Below are 14,230 nucleotides of genomic sequence, written 5' to 3' on the forward strand. Positions count from 1 at the left end.
TCACTTGATATCTCGCCCTCGCCTTCGCCCTTAATCTAATTTTCGCCCTCACCTTCGCCCTCACTTGGAATCTCGCCCTCGGCTTCGCCCTCACCTTAAATCTCACCCTCACCTTTGCCCTCACTTTAAATCTCACCCTCGCCTTCGCCCTCACTTGAAATCTTGCCCTCGCTTTTGCACTCAGTTGAAATCTCGCCCTCGCCTTCGCCCTTACCTTTAATTCGCCCTCGTCTTCGCCGTCACTTGAAATCTCGCCCTCGCCCTTACTCTAATTTTCGCCTTCGCCTTCGCCCTCACTTGAAAGCTCGCCCTCGCCTTCGCCCTCACCTTAAATCTCGCCTTCGCCCTCACTTGAAATCTCGCCCTCGCCTTCACCCTTACCTTAAATTCGCCCTCGCCTTCGCCCTCACTTGAAATCTCGCCCTCGCCTTCGCCCTCACTTGAAATCTCGCCCTCGCCTTCGCCCTCACTTGAAATCTCGCCCTCGCCTTTGCCCTTACTCTAATTTTCGCCCTCGCCTTCGCCCTCACTTGAAATCTCGCCCTCGCCTTCGCCCTCACCTTAATCCTCACCTTCACCTTAATCCTCGCCCTCGCCTTTACCCTTCCTCCTATCTTTGCTCTCATCTTCGCCCTTACTCTAATTTTCGCCCTCGCCTTCGCCCTCACCTGAAATTTCGTCCTCGGCTTCGCCCTCACTTGAAATCTCGCCCACGCCTTCTCCCTCACCTTAAACCTCGCCTTCGCCCTCACCCTAATCTTTGCCTTCGCCCTTACTCTAATATTCGCCCTCACCCTAATCTTCACACTCAACTGAATCCTCGCCCCAACCCTCGCCCTCGCTCCAACCCTCGCCCCCGCCCTAACTGTATCCCTCGGCCTCACCCTCACTCTCACCCTATCCCTGGCCCTCGCTCTCACCCTATCCCTCACCCTATCCCTCACCCTAACTCTTGTCCTCTCCCTAGACCTAACCCTAAACCTCGCCCTCACCCTTGCCCTCACCCTAATCCTAGCCCTCATGCTCACCCTAAACCCTAACCCCAAACCTAACCCTCACCCTTACCCAAATCCTTACCCTAAACCCTCACCCTATTCTATTGATTCAGAGTTCAAAAGGAGCATCTGACCATTTTGATGGAACTTTAAATGTAAGAATACTTTTGTTTGTAGTGCTCTTTGAAGTTTAGGTAGTAAATACCTGTGAATGGTTGTAAATGGCCAATTATCTTCTGCAAATATAACTAGTTACCAATGTGCTTAGGACGTAGGAGATGATACTTCAGAGTTACAAGTAATCATCTATTCATTGTCCCTAAACCCTAATCCTAGCCCTAACCCCTCGCCCTAACTCTCGCCCTCGCCCTAATCTTCACCCTCACCTTCGCCCTCGCCCTTATCTTCACCCTCACCTTCGCCCTCGCCCTTATCTTCACCCTCACCTTCACCCTCGCCCTTATCTTCACCCTCGCCTTCGCCCTCGCCCTTATCTTCACCCTCGCCTTCCCTCGCCCTTATCTTCACCCTCGCCTTCGCCCTCGCCCTTATCTTCACCCTCGCCTTCGCCCTCGCCCTAATCTTCACCCTCGCCTTCGCCCTCGCCCTAATCTTCACCCTCGCCTTCGCCCTCGCCCTAATTTTCACCCTCGCCTCAGCCCTCAACCAAATCCTAGCCCCAACCCTCACCCCTGCCCTAACCCGATCCCTCGCCTTCACCCTCGCTCTAACCCTGTCCCTCACCCTTGCCCTCACGCTAACTCTTGTCCTCGCCCTCGACATAACCCTAAACCTCGCCATAACCCTCGCCCTCACCCTATTCCTAGCCCTTGCCCTCACCCTAAACCCTCACGCTAATATTAAATTAGCTGTTACCACTCAAGAAAGAGATCTTTGAGTAATTGTGCAGTTGCAGTCAAAAAAGTTAACAAAATATTGGGAATCATTAGGAAAGGAATAGATAATAAGAGAGACAATATTGCATTGCCTCTTTATAAATCCATGGTGCACCCACATCTTGAATACTGCATGCAAGTCTGGTTACCCCATCTTAAAAAAAAAGATATATTAGAATGGGAAAAAGTACAGAAAAGGGCAACTAAAATGCTTAAGGATATGGAAAAGCTCCCATATGAGGAGAGATTAATAAGACTGGGCCTTTTCAGTTTGGGAATAAGGGGGGACATGATATAAGTCTATAAAATCATGACTGATGTGAAGAAAGTAAATGAGGAAATGTTATTTACTTCTTCTCATAACACAAAGACTAGGGTCACCAAATGAAATTAATAGGCAGCACGTTTAAAATGAAAAAAAGGAAATATTTCTTCACACCACACACAGTCCATCCTTGCCCAGAGGATGTTGTGAAGGCCAAGACTATAACGGGGTTTAAGAAAGAACTAGATAAGTTCATGGAGGAGAGGTCCATCAATGACTGTTAGCCAGGATGGGCAGGATTGCTGTTTGCTAGAGGCTGTGAATGGCCAATGGAATGGATCACTTGATGACTACCTGTTCTATTCATTCCCTCTGAAGCACCTAGCATTGGCCTCTGTTGGAAGACAGGGTACTGGGCTATATGGACCATTGGTCTGACACATTATGGCTGTTCTTATGTTCACATATGGAATACCTGAAACATTTTACTTCAAACATTCCATTTTCCCTTTTGTTGCAAACAACAAAAACAGCATCCCAAGTCCGGCACCCCTGGTTCACCTGCTCCTAAAGCCAGCCCTGTCTCCATGAGCTGCAATCACACCCTCTGACTACAATGAAGACCTACCCCCCTCTCTAGTCTATACAAGCATTTGTTCATGCAAGCATATGATTGACTGTATCAGGCTTCCTCATAAACTCAAGCATTCTGCATACAAACATAGTTCATAGGTTTCTTTCATGTAAGCAGGACTTCTGGAGAGAATTAAATGAGTGCTGTATGCATGACACTTTGCCTACCTAGTTCTTGGGTCAGACAATTAAGGGCCCAGTTCTGTCACCATTACACAATGAGTAGTATCTAACTCCATGAATAGTCCCAATGAAACCAATAGAATACTTGTAAGGTACTACTAACATGAGTAAGGATGGTAAAATTGAGTCCTCTGGGAATGCCCTTTATCTATATCCACCTTAGTTCGTGATTAGATCAAATTCATTTATATCTGTTAAATATTAATTTATTTACAGATTTGGGGCCAAATTCTGCTCTTATTTCTACCAATGAAAGTTCAGAGTAACTCCACTCAAGTAATCCCCTATTTTTTTAATCTCTCTGAGGAAAACTGAAAGCTTCTCATAACATGGGAACTTCAATCCTCCTAAGTGTTTACTCAGCTTGAGAACAGCATTGGCATGCTTCAGGGCTCCTGCAAGTTAGGTGAGAGGCTAGTGAATGTGACAATTTGCACGGTCTGCAGGGAATGCTGTGCTCTATGTTAACACAAAGATAGACACTGAAGTCAGTAGAGGTCCCCTGATTTATACCACCTGTGGACCATTGTACTGCTGTTTATGAAGCCTGTATAACAAATTACTTTTCTCTGGAACTATGATCTTACCACACTCTTATACCTTTCGTGTGTGTGTGTGTATTTTTATTACCTCTCACATTTTTCCTCCCTCTCTTCTGGGGCAAAAAAAAGGAAAGGACTTCAGTCCTATAAAAGAATGAGAAACCTCCCCCTAAACTCCATTAATGTTAGAGAAGTATAAGGTATTCTGAGATAATTCCCAGGATAACTCATCTAGCTCAGGTCAGCTATTTTTAAAGTTCTCTCAGGTAGCAAGTTTGGAAATGGTCTCCAAACCTCATAAGAACTGTCAGATTCATTTTTCATTCTTGCAGGGTTTTTTCTGCATGAACAGGATTTCTAAAAGTGGTGATATCCAATATGATAATGATGATGGGGAAATCTTTTATCTTGCTCATCGGTATCACCTTCCATGCTACAAGTGACAGCCTCAGGGAGGCCTTGCTTGGAGAAGAGAACACACTCAGCAATTATTAATTATGGGAAGTAGTGCACCCAGTAGATTAAACACTGGCTTAGGTAATAGGAGTTCTGGGTTCTATAACTAGCTGCCACAGAACTGTTGCATAGTCTTAAACGAGTCACTTAATCGCTCTTCCCTCAGTTTCCCCATGAGTAAAACAGAGGTAATGATACCTACCAACTTTAATAAAGTGCTTTGAAATATATAGATGAAGAGTACCCTCTTAGGTTATCTGTGGTATTATTTTAATTGTTGTTATTTTAATCAAGACAGAGGTTTTACTAGAAATTGTGTTTGAATCCTGTTTTTGGTGCCTTGGGTGGGGATGCTTAATTAAAATATATCCTTATAATTATAACAACATGTTTTACAGTTGTACATATCTTCAGCTTAATTTATACTGAAAGGAACATTGTTAAAGATAGAAAAGATTAAGAAAACATAAAACAGGCATCAAGCTTCTTAGGTAAAAGTTTCACCCTCATGAGTGATCCCCTGGAAACAACACGTGCCATATTGGACAATTCAAGGCAGGTAAGAGGTGCAGCCCTCTATCAGGTCTCTCTGCTTAAAAATAGGGAATTCTATGTAATAAAGCAATGTTTCTCTCACTTTCCCTTCTACATAAGAGAAACTTGATTTCATCATTTTCCCTTTAAAGAAAACTCTAGTCAGTCAATATGGCATGAAGAATGGCTTGATGCTACAGTACATAAATAATCAAATAAGATATTTTATAGCTCTATTGTAATTGAGCCACCTAGACTTGGTGTATTTAATTAATGTTCTTTCCTTTGAAATGTATTTTGGCTGTTAGACAAGTACGAGGCCACCCAGAGTCTTTCATCTCTGATGTTAATTGACTATTGTATGCCAATTACTATAGCGTGCTGGAATTCAAAGTAAATTTATTCTGGCTTCCAAAACAAAGTAATGTGTCTTCCAAATTAAAGAATGCAAATATACTGATAGTTCATAAAGAAAAGATGGATGTGTATCACACTCAGAATTAAAAGTTGGAAAGACGTGGAAAGACAATGAAAAAGATAACCTCTTTTCCTATGATTCCCTTTACTGTTGATCATGGATGGCAATTTGCTAAAGCTTATTTGTGGACCATCAGGAATAAATACAGGACAAGGTCAATACAGTGCGGTAATTATGAGGAGGGAGAAAAAAATCCATCAACTGCTGGGTTTTATGTGAGCCTTAAAATACATTAGACAGTGGAAGTGCACACTTCAAATAAGAGAAAACTAAGGAGAAAATACACTCCAGTGTGCAAAATAAATTGAGTACATGGCTGCATCCCAGAATATCTAGGGAACAAAGAGTTTAGAAGCCTTAGACAACTAGCTCAAGATTCAGCATAGTCATTTACATTTATTTTAATCAGAGTTCAGGATGCGGATGTAAAGGAGAGAGGACAGTCTGACAGCCAAAACTGAATCCTGTGGGACCCTGTGGCTATGTCTACACTGCAGCGCTAATTCGAATTAGCTTAATTTGACTTTCAGAAACCCATTTCTAGAAAGCGCTGCAGACTGTCCACACTACGGAGTTTTTGCTGTTTGTTTGCGTCCCCACTGGCCAGCCTTAATTCAAATTAGAAAGCAGTGCAATGTGGGAAGTGCAACTAACCACAGAGGCTGTTGTGACGAGTGTCATCGTCTCAGGATGCAGCGCTGCTTCCCCCCCTTTCCCCCACCACAAACAAACAGGAAAAGGATTTTCGCAGTGTTTTTTTACTTCCCCTGATCGCCATTGTTGCAGAAACATGGAGCCAGCTGACCTGTGCTCTCATTTTGACCATGACAAATACATCACATCTTATCCTGAATTACTTTAGAACTCGAGCAAGAATGCGAAGAAGAATGATCTATGCCTCCGTGGATGCCATGATACAAGAGATCCAGCAGAACAATGACCCTGTATATTGCTTGCCTTTGATTTTTCCCTCCACCAACCCACACACTGTATGTTGTTTGTTAATAATCATCCCACCACCCAAGCCCATTCGATATCTGTGCCCAAGAATTCCTGACCTACATATGATTTAATAAAGAAATGTTGTGGAATGATGCAAACCTTTATTTCTTTACATTCAAGTAAATGGAGGAAGGAAGGGGGTTCTTTCACTGTCTCCAGGCGTAGGGTGGTAGCTTGCTGGCCAGCACTCAGCATGGCCGCTGCAGCTTTCTGCTCACATCCGGGGTGGAGGTAAGCACGTAATGCCTCCTGGACAATCTCCTCTGAGACCTATTGGGGGCTGGGGAGGGGGAAGGCAGCATAGCCATCTGTTGAGGAGCATTATTGAGGGGCTGCAGGGGGACTCTGTCTACGAGATGCCATAGAATGTCTGACTGGTCCCACATGAGTTGCAGCATCTCCAGCGTGGTGCTGCGATCATTATCCTGCATTTGTCCCATGTTATGGGACAAGGTCAGCTACCTGTCTCTTTGCTCTGTGTGTGCGGCTGCTGAGGTGTTCACAAGGTCTGCAAACAGGTCATCTCTGATTTATTTTTTATTTTTTTCCTTTTTCTAATCTGAGACAGTTTGTCAGCAGCACTTCTTAATGGTGGGTCCACTGCCGACGTGTCTGTAGAATAAAAGATAAATAACAAGGGAGCCACAGTTAGCATATTAATACAGTGAAACAAATGTTTCCATTTCACTGATGGAAAGCATGATATAATGTATCCACATTTAGCTCTGAATAAACTCTTAAGAAAGTATCAATTTCCATGATTGGCCATTGAAACAATGTAGCAAAAAATGTCCTCTCACTTTTGGCATTTAAAAGGCATTCACCACGCGGGGAGGGGGTGTGTGTCAAATCTTTCAAACCCTTAAAGGGACAAACTGCAAAGGGTTTGCTTGGCATTTAAAACCCATTCACCACATGGGGGGAAGGGGTGGTGAAATCTTTCAAACCTTTAAAAGAGATGAACTGCAAAAGGCTTTGTGTGTGTGTGTGTGTCCGCAGCTTGGATTTTAAACCCATTCACCGCGTGGTGAGTGGGGGGGATGCTGGCTGCCTTGCCTGCAGAGAAGAATCCTACAGTGCAGTGAGGGACAAGGCAGCCTTCCCCTGAACACTTTTTTCAAGCGAGGGAGGAATAACAGATTACATACATTAAATTTTCAATGTGATATCAACAGATGATAAACATAATGTTTTTTAACACACAAAACAAACATTGAGCCCTGCATAAGCACCCATGGCAGTCAACGAAATGCGTGAGATTCCCCTCGTGCCCCTCCCCCCAAACTGTGCCAAGGACAGAAATGCTAATAAGAAAGAAAACTCACCAGATGTGCCTTCCACAGGACCATTTGTGCTGTCCTGTGTGCTGATGGACTGCTCACGGGTCAGGAATAACTGCCAAGACCTCAGCTCGACTCCATGCTGGAGCACGTTTGGGCTTTGCAGTAGCCATGATGAGAACAGTGGGAAAGCTCTCTCCATGCTGGCAGCAAACACAGGAAATGAAGATTCAAATTTCCCCGGGGCTGCTTGAGGGGAGGGGACTTTGAAATGCGGCATTATGGGATAGCTTCCCGAGGCCTATTAATTTGCATTAAGACCAATCGCGTCTACACTGACACTAATTTGAATTAACAAATTCGAATTAGGCGCTACGCCACTTGCAGAGGTGGTCTTATTAATTCGATTTTAAAGACTCCTTAATTTGAATTAACAATGTGCAAGTGTAGACATGGGAGTAATTAATTCAAATTAAGGGACTTTAATTCGACATAAGCTGCCAGTGTAGACCAGGCCTGTGTGAGAGAGTTCTGTGGAAGGACAGAGCAGCTATCCAACATGACACTTGGACTGCCTGGAAAGAAATGAGCAGAGCCATTTTATTGAGGTTGTATCAGTTCATGACAGGATGACTAGGTGGGTCTCTACTCAACAGGGACAAAAGCAGCTGACAAATAAGGTGTGTGGCAGAGTTAGGATAGTTGTTTCATCTCTCTGAATTGCTGTGAGGTCATCCTTCATCTCCAGCAACATTAATAGTATTCTGATGTTGCCCGAAGCCATAATGTGAGGGCGGCAGGTTATAGGTGGAGATAACATGTTGCTAAAACTGATTTGTGATCACCTATCCAATAACCTTGCCTTGGAATGAGGGTTTCTTTCTTGCCTTTATGCTTTGTATTCTCCACAATGCAATAGCCCTTGTATTTTTTCTCTACTGAAGACTTTATTTCACAACCTCTAGAATATTTGACTTTGCAAAGTTACTGCCTAAATCTTTGAATAATTCTTCTTGATAACAAGATCATCTTAGATCTGCCATAAAAATGTATTTTTGAGATATTAGATTTATATGGAATCTGTTAGTTTATATAATGTTTTGGCATCATGTCATGTTTTGTTTGCTTATGTGGTAAATCATGTAAGCAGCAGCTGCACATAATAACAATAATAATAATTTAGACAGGAACTAAAGCCCGCTAAAGTCAATGAAAAGATTAATTGATTGACTTCAGTGTGCTCTGGATCTATCCTGTAAGGCAATGGATAGAATTTACTGATGGTGTGCATAACTACCGAATACAGAATTCTACCAGAACTAAAATTCTCCAAGATTTAACTATACAGGAAAGACCTCTATAACACTATCTGTAATAGCTCCATTTGGTGATCCTCAACAATGTAACTGTGCAGTGTGCTTTATTACATTTCTGTTCAGCAGAGCAAGGAGAAAAATGGGACCTGAAATTTGATACCATAGTTGAGAAGATTCATTCAATTTGTTGTGCCATATATCAGGTCTAATTAGGAGGTGAGGTATTGTAGGCACAGCAAAGTCCTTCATACATAAAAATAAGAAGTAACTAGCTGCTTTACTTTACTGAATCAGCCTACTAATGCTTGATCCAGAATAGGGATGTGCAATGACACAAAGGCACAGCTTTTATGCTGCAGAGGACAAAATGAGGTTGAAGAGATGGTAATAAATTAGGAAAGTAGATTTAAGCCCGCAAACTATTTGTTACAGTTGCTACATTTTACTGAGCAATTGAATGTTTTTGTGCCTTCCAAGGTGTTGGTCTTGATTTTCTGTAGATGAGCAATGAAAAAAAGATAAAAAAACCCAGCAGTTGCAGTTTCATCAGCTATCAACAGACACCAAGCACCGAAGCTCCCCTAGCAGGTCTCCAATAATAAATGAATGTAAATCAAGTATTAGTGCAATCATGCAGGTCGTTTATAATTGCCAGGAATTTAGACATTAGCAAGCAAGTAGCAGAAGGTGGTTTTGACATGCAGAAATCTATCACAAATTATATTGCTACCTATTATAATAACTACAGTGCTTTGATTAATGTGAAGGGGATGCCATAGAGAAATAAAAGCAACTGTAGTTGGATGAATAATGAAGAAAGCTTATTCTTGTTGCAGAGAAATACTTTGGCAAATAGTGCTGTATAGGAAGACCAGACCATTGCTGCAGTATAATAAAAATGATGATGATCCACTTATTTAAATATCACTGTGATCATTTCTTGTGTGCCGTTTCCTTCTGTTAACCACTTTGAAAACTAAAATTAATGTATTGGTATCCTTCCTCATTTCCCTACAGTTCACTCCTTGTCTTAAGGAATTGTGTATACTACAAACTTTTAAAGATAGGTTTATATTCAAGAATGATCTGTGACTTCACATGTGGTTCTGCCTTTTGACATGGCATCTTCTGAAGGCAGTACAAACAGCTGTGATATTTAATAAGTTTGCTTTCACTTTCTCTTTCTTTCCTTCTCTCTTCAATTCCTGTTTTTGCTTTTCTTTGTCTACTCAAATCTATTCATCTAATCTTCTCTCTACTGTATTTCTCCATCTAATCAGCCTTTTCTGAAGTATCTTCTATTTATCTTCATCATCTTTTGAATATGTCCCATATGTTCAATCTGATAATTATCTTTTCGTTTATGCTTATTTATACTCTTCCTCTGTTTTTTCCCTTTTGAAATTATTATAGAAAAATGATGACAAAGCATTCTCTCTCTCTCTCTCTCTCTCCACTTACAATTTATAACCACCCACAATGCACATATCCAATTCCTCAACTTCACACTCCAGTGCACAACCTTAACTCTGACCTATAATACGTTATTAATGTCTTTAAAAATACTGAGGTTAGAGTAGAAACTGAGTTTTCATGAGACTGGGAGGAATTAAGTGTATGGTGAGAGGAAATCTTCGGTGAGCTTAAACACAAAAAGGAAGCTTATAAGAAGTGGAAGCTTGGACAGATGACTAGCGAGGAGTCTAAAAATACTGCTCAGGCATGGAGGGGTGAAATCAGGGAGGCCAAAGCACAATTGGAGTTGCAGCTAGTAAGGAATGTGAAGGGTAACAACAAGTGTTTCTACATGTAGGTTGGCAACAAGAAGAAGGTCAGGGAGAGTGTGGGCTCCTTGCTGAATAGGGGAAACAACCTAGTGACAAATGATATGGAAAAAAGTTGAAGTATTCAATGCTTTTTTTTTTTTTGCCTGTCTTCACAGACAAGGTCAGCTCTCAGACTATTGCACTGAGTAGCACAGAATGGGGAGGAGGTGAGCAGCCCTAAGTGCTGAAGGAACAGGTTCAGGACTATTTAGAAAAGCTGGAAATGCACAAGTCCATGAGGCCAGATCCAATGTATCCGAGGGTGCTAAGGGAGTTGGCTGATATGATTTCAGAGTCATTGGCTATTGTCTTTGAAAACTTGTGGCAGTCGGGGGAGGTCCCGGATGATTGGGAAAAGGAAAATATAGTGCCCAACTTCAAAAAAGGGAAGAAGAAGGATCCGGAAAACAGCCTCACCTTAGTCCCTGCAAAAATTATGGAGCAGGTTCTCAATGGATCCATTTTGAAGCACTTGGAGGAGAGGAAGGTGATCAGGAACAGTCAGCATGGATTCACAAAGGGCTAGTCTTGCCCAGCCAAATTGATTGCCTTCTATTAAGAGATGACTGGCTCTGTAGATGTGGGGAAAGCAGTGGACGTGATATACCTTGACTTTAGCAAAGCTTTTCATATGGTCTCCCACAGTATTTTTGCCAGCAAGTTAAAGAAGTATGGGTTGGATGAATGGACTATAAGATGGATAGAAAGCTGGCTAGATCATTGAGCTCAACAGGTGGTAATCAATGGCTCGATGTCTAGTTGGTAACCGGTATCAAGAGGGGTGTCCCAGAAGTTGGTCCTGGGGTGGGTTTTGTTCAACATCTTCATTAATGATCTGGATGATGGGGTGGATTGCACCCTCAGCAAGTTTGCGGATGACATTAAACTGGGGGAGTGGTAGATATGCTGGAGGGTAGGGATAGGATACAGAGTGACCTAGACAAATTAGAGGATTGGACCAAAAGAAATCTGATGTGGTTCAACAAGGACAAGTGCAGAATCCCATACACTGCTACAACCTGGAGACCAACTGGCTAAGCAGCAGTTCTGCAGAAAAGAACCTGGGGGTTACAGTGGAGGAGAAGCTGGATATGAGTCTACTGTGTGCCCTTGTTGTCAAGAAGGGTAAAGGCAAATAGGCCTACATTAGTAAGAGCATTGCCAGCAGATCGAGGGAAGTGATTATTTCCCTCTATTCGGCACTGGTGAGGCCACAGCTGGAGTATTGTGTCCAGTTTTTGGGCCCCCCACTACAGGAAGGATGTAGACAAATTGGAGAGAGTCCAGTGGAGGGGCAATGAAAATGATTAAGGGGCTGGGGCACATGATTTATGAGGAGGGGCTGAGGGAACTGGGATTATTTAGTCTGCGGAAGAGAAGAGTAAGGGGGGATTTGATAGCAGCCTTCAACTACCTGAAGGAAGCGTTCCAAAGAGGAGCTAGGTTGTTCTCAATGGTGGCAGATGACCGAATAAGGAGCAATGGTTTCAAGTCGCAGTGGGGGAGGTCTAGGTTGTATATTAAGAAAAACGTTTTCACTAGGAGGGTGGTGAAGCACTAGAATGGGTTACCTAGGGAGGTGGTGGGATCTCCATCCTTAGAGGTTTTTAAATCCCAGCTCGATAAAGCCCTGGCTGGGATGATTTAGTTGGGATTGGTCCTGATTTGAGCAGGGGATTGGACTAGATGACCTCCTGTGGTCCCTTCCACCCTAATGTTCTATGATGGTGGAAGTGATAGGACGCATCCTTTGGTGGTGGTGGTGTCTCTGAATTTGTTTGGATATTATAATGTGTAGGTGTTAAGGAATGGTGGTGATAATGCCCTAATTGGTGATTTCCTTGATTTTTCAGTCGCAGTCCTGGTAGTTGAGTAACTACCTGTAAGTTAACTAAGTTTTGTGTCCAACATATTTACTAACAGTATTAAGATATTGCAGTCCATTTGTTTCATGCAATAATGATTCAGTGACAGCAAATGGCTGTTATGTACCATTACACAACAACATGCTTTCCATCACACTTAACCTTTAAATTGGGGCATATGAGAGCTAGATAAATGTGGCTACGAATCCTTTCTGCTGTCATTGAACACACACTGGACCTGTGGCATAACATTTATCTGTGCCACAGCTGTCAAAGCTGTCTAAAGCTCAGAATGTAGATAACATTCCATGTAGTGTGGAACAGAGATTGTCATCACTAGGTGAAAAAATGTTCTGTTGTATTAGTTTAATCCTGAGATTTGAGGGTGTTGTGGTAGATGGTGACATTTGGGAATGAGGTGGAAGATACGAAGCTGCTTTACTTTTTGGAAAAGGACAACAGTACTAGTTAATCCCCATCTTTAGTTGCAATTACCAGTGCTGGCCTGTATCAAAGAAGGTAGAAGATACGCTGCTATCAGATTACTACCATGCAGCAGTGTGTTTAGATCTATCCTGAGCACATTGGAATTTTTGCATCCAAGGGACAAAAGGGGGGGAGGAGGGGATTTGTTAGGGATGCAGCAAATTGCATTTGAAAAATACTGAATATTGCTGCTGTTGTAATGTTTACTTTTTGTACATATTACATGTCCCCTGAATTCCCTTTTCTGGTGTTACTGATCTCAGTCGTTGGGGGTGGAGCTATAGCACTTTCACTACTGTCCTGAGTAGAGGAGGCTGCAGAGCTTCACTGGATCAGGAGGAGGAGCAGAGAGATAATTTTTCAGATATGCACAATCTCTCCTCAGGTTTTAACTTGTGCACCGTGGAGAGGGTGTGATGTGCTTCATCTGCTAGATCAGATTGTGTGCTGCTCCTACTCCACAAGCTAGTGCAGTGGGGGATAAGGGCCATGATTTCCGTACCCCTTCTTGGCATCCTGACCCTGTAGTAGCAGGAGCAAACTGTCCCTGCACTCCTCAGAATGGAAGAGAGAGGCCCAAGCACAGCTATGCAAGGTGTGTGTGTGTGGGGGGGGAGATTGTTGCTCGCCCTTCCACATCCATGCATGGGTCTCTTGCAATCCTGGCCCTTGGTATTTTCCCTTGGCTTTGTTCCTATAGTCTCACACCTGTAAGCAATGTGCATCGCTAGAAATTATTTTCCAATAAAAGCTTCTAACAGGCTTTGTATCTTGGGATGAGTCAAAAATACTTAGTTACATGGCATGTAACTAGTATCATGTTGATGTATCAAACTGTAGTAATTCTCCATGAAACATAATATTTATTTAGTTTGTAGTTTTGATAAGGACTGCTACAAAATTCCCATGAGGATAAAATACAACAAAACAAAGATGGTTCTTGTGCAGAAATGGCACATCTGATTTTTTTTTTTTTTTGGGGGGGGGGGGGGGAGACAATCATGTCTATTTCATGTCAGTGCATATCTGAAACTTCCTTATGTGCTGTATGTGATTTTTTTTTACCTGATTATATCATATAAAAGTATCTACTATGGTTAGATTTTTTTTTTTAATTTAAAAATATATTTATTCTGTTTTGAATGAAGTTTCTGACCTTGCGCATCAGAGTAATGCAGGGATAGTAACTGAATATTGTAGCATGAAAATTGTACTTGTAATTGCAGGTGAAGGATTACTGTGAAACCCTCACATAATCCATTGTAACAGTAAGTATACTAATGACTCAGCTTGGCCTGTGAAGTAAATTGTTCTGAGTCTCATTACATTGTAATTAGCAGCTTCAAATCAGAAAAATACTGGGTGTCACATTATGATCATCTTTGTTGATTGGTACCCCACTTTACAAATATGTCTCCTTTCACTAGAACTGTTTGTGAAGTAAGATATTATTCAATGTAAGATGATCAGGAT

At 42.3% G+C, this 14,230-nt stretch overlaps 1 protein-coding gene across 2 annotated transcripts in view; it reads left to right on the plus strand.

Annotated features, from left to right (window-relative positions):
- The window catches only part of MARCHF1 (membrane associated ring-CH-type finger 1), a 256,179-nt gene that overhangs the window by 149,330 nt on the left and 92,619 nt on the right, over nucleotides 1-14,230 (plus strand). The gene's annotated exons all lie outside the window — the stretch shown is intronic.

Source organism: Emydura macquarii, unplaced genomic scaffold (genome assembly GCF_026122565.2).
Source record: "Emydura macquarii macquarii isolate MOO-44397 ecotype Brisbane River unplaced genomic scaffold, CSIRO-AGI_Emac_v2 contig_1363, whole genome shotgun sequence".
Taxonomy (NCBI): Eukaryota; Metazoa; Chordata; order Testudines; family Chelidae; genus Emydura; species Emydura macquarii.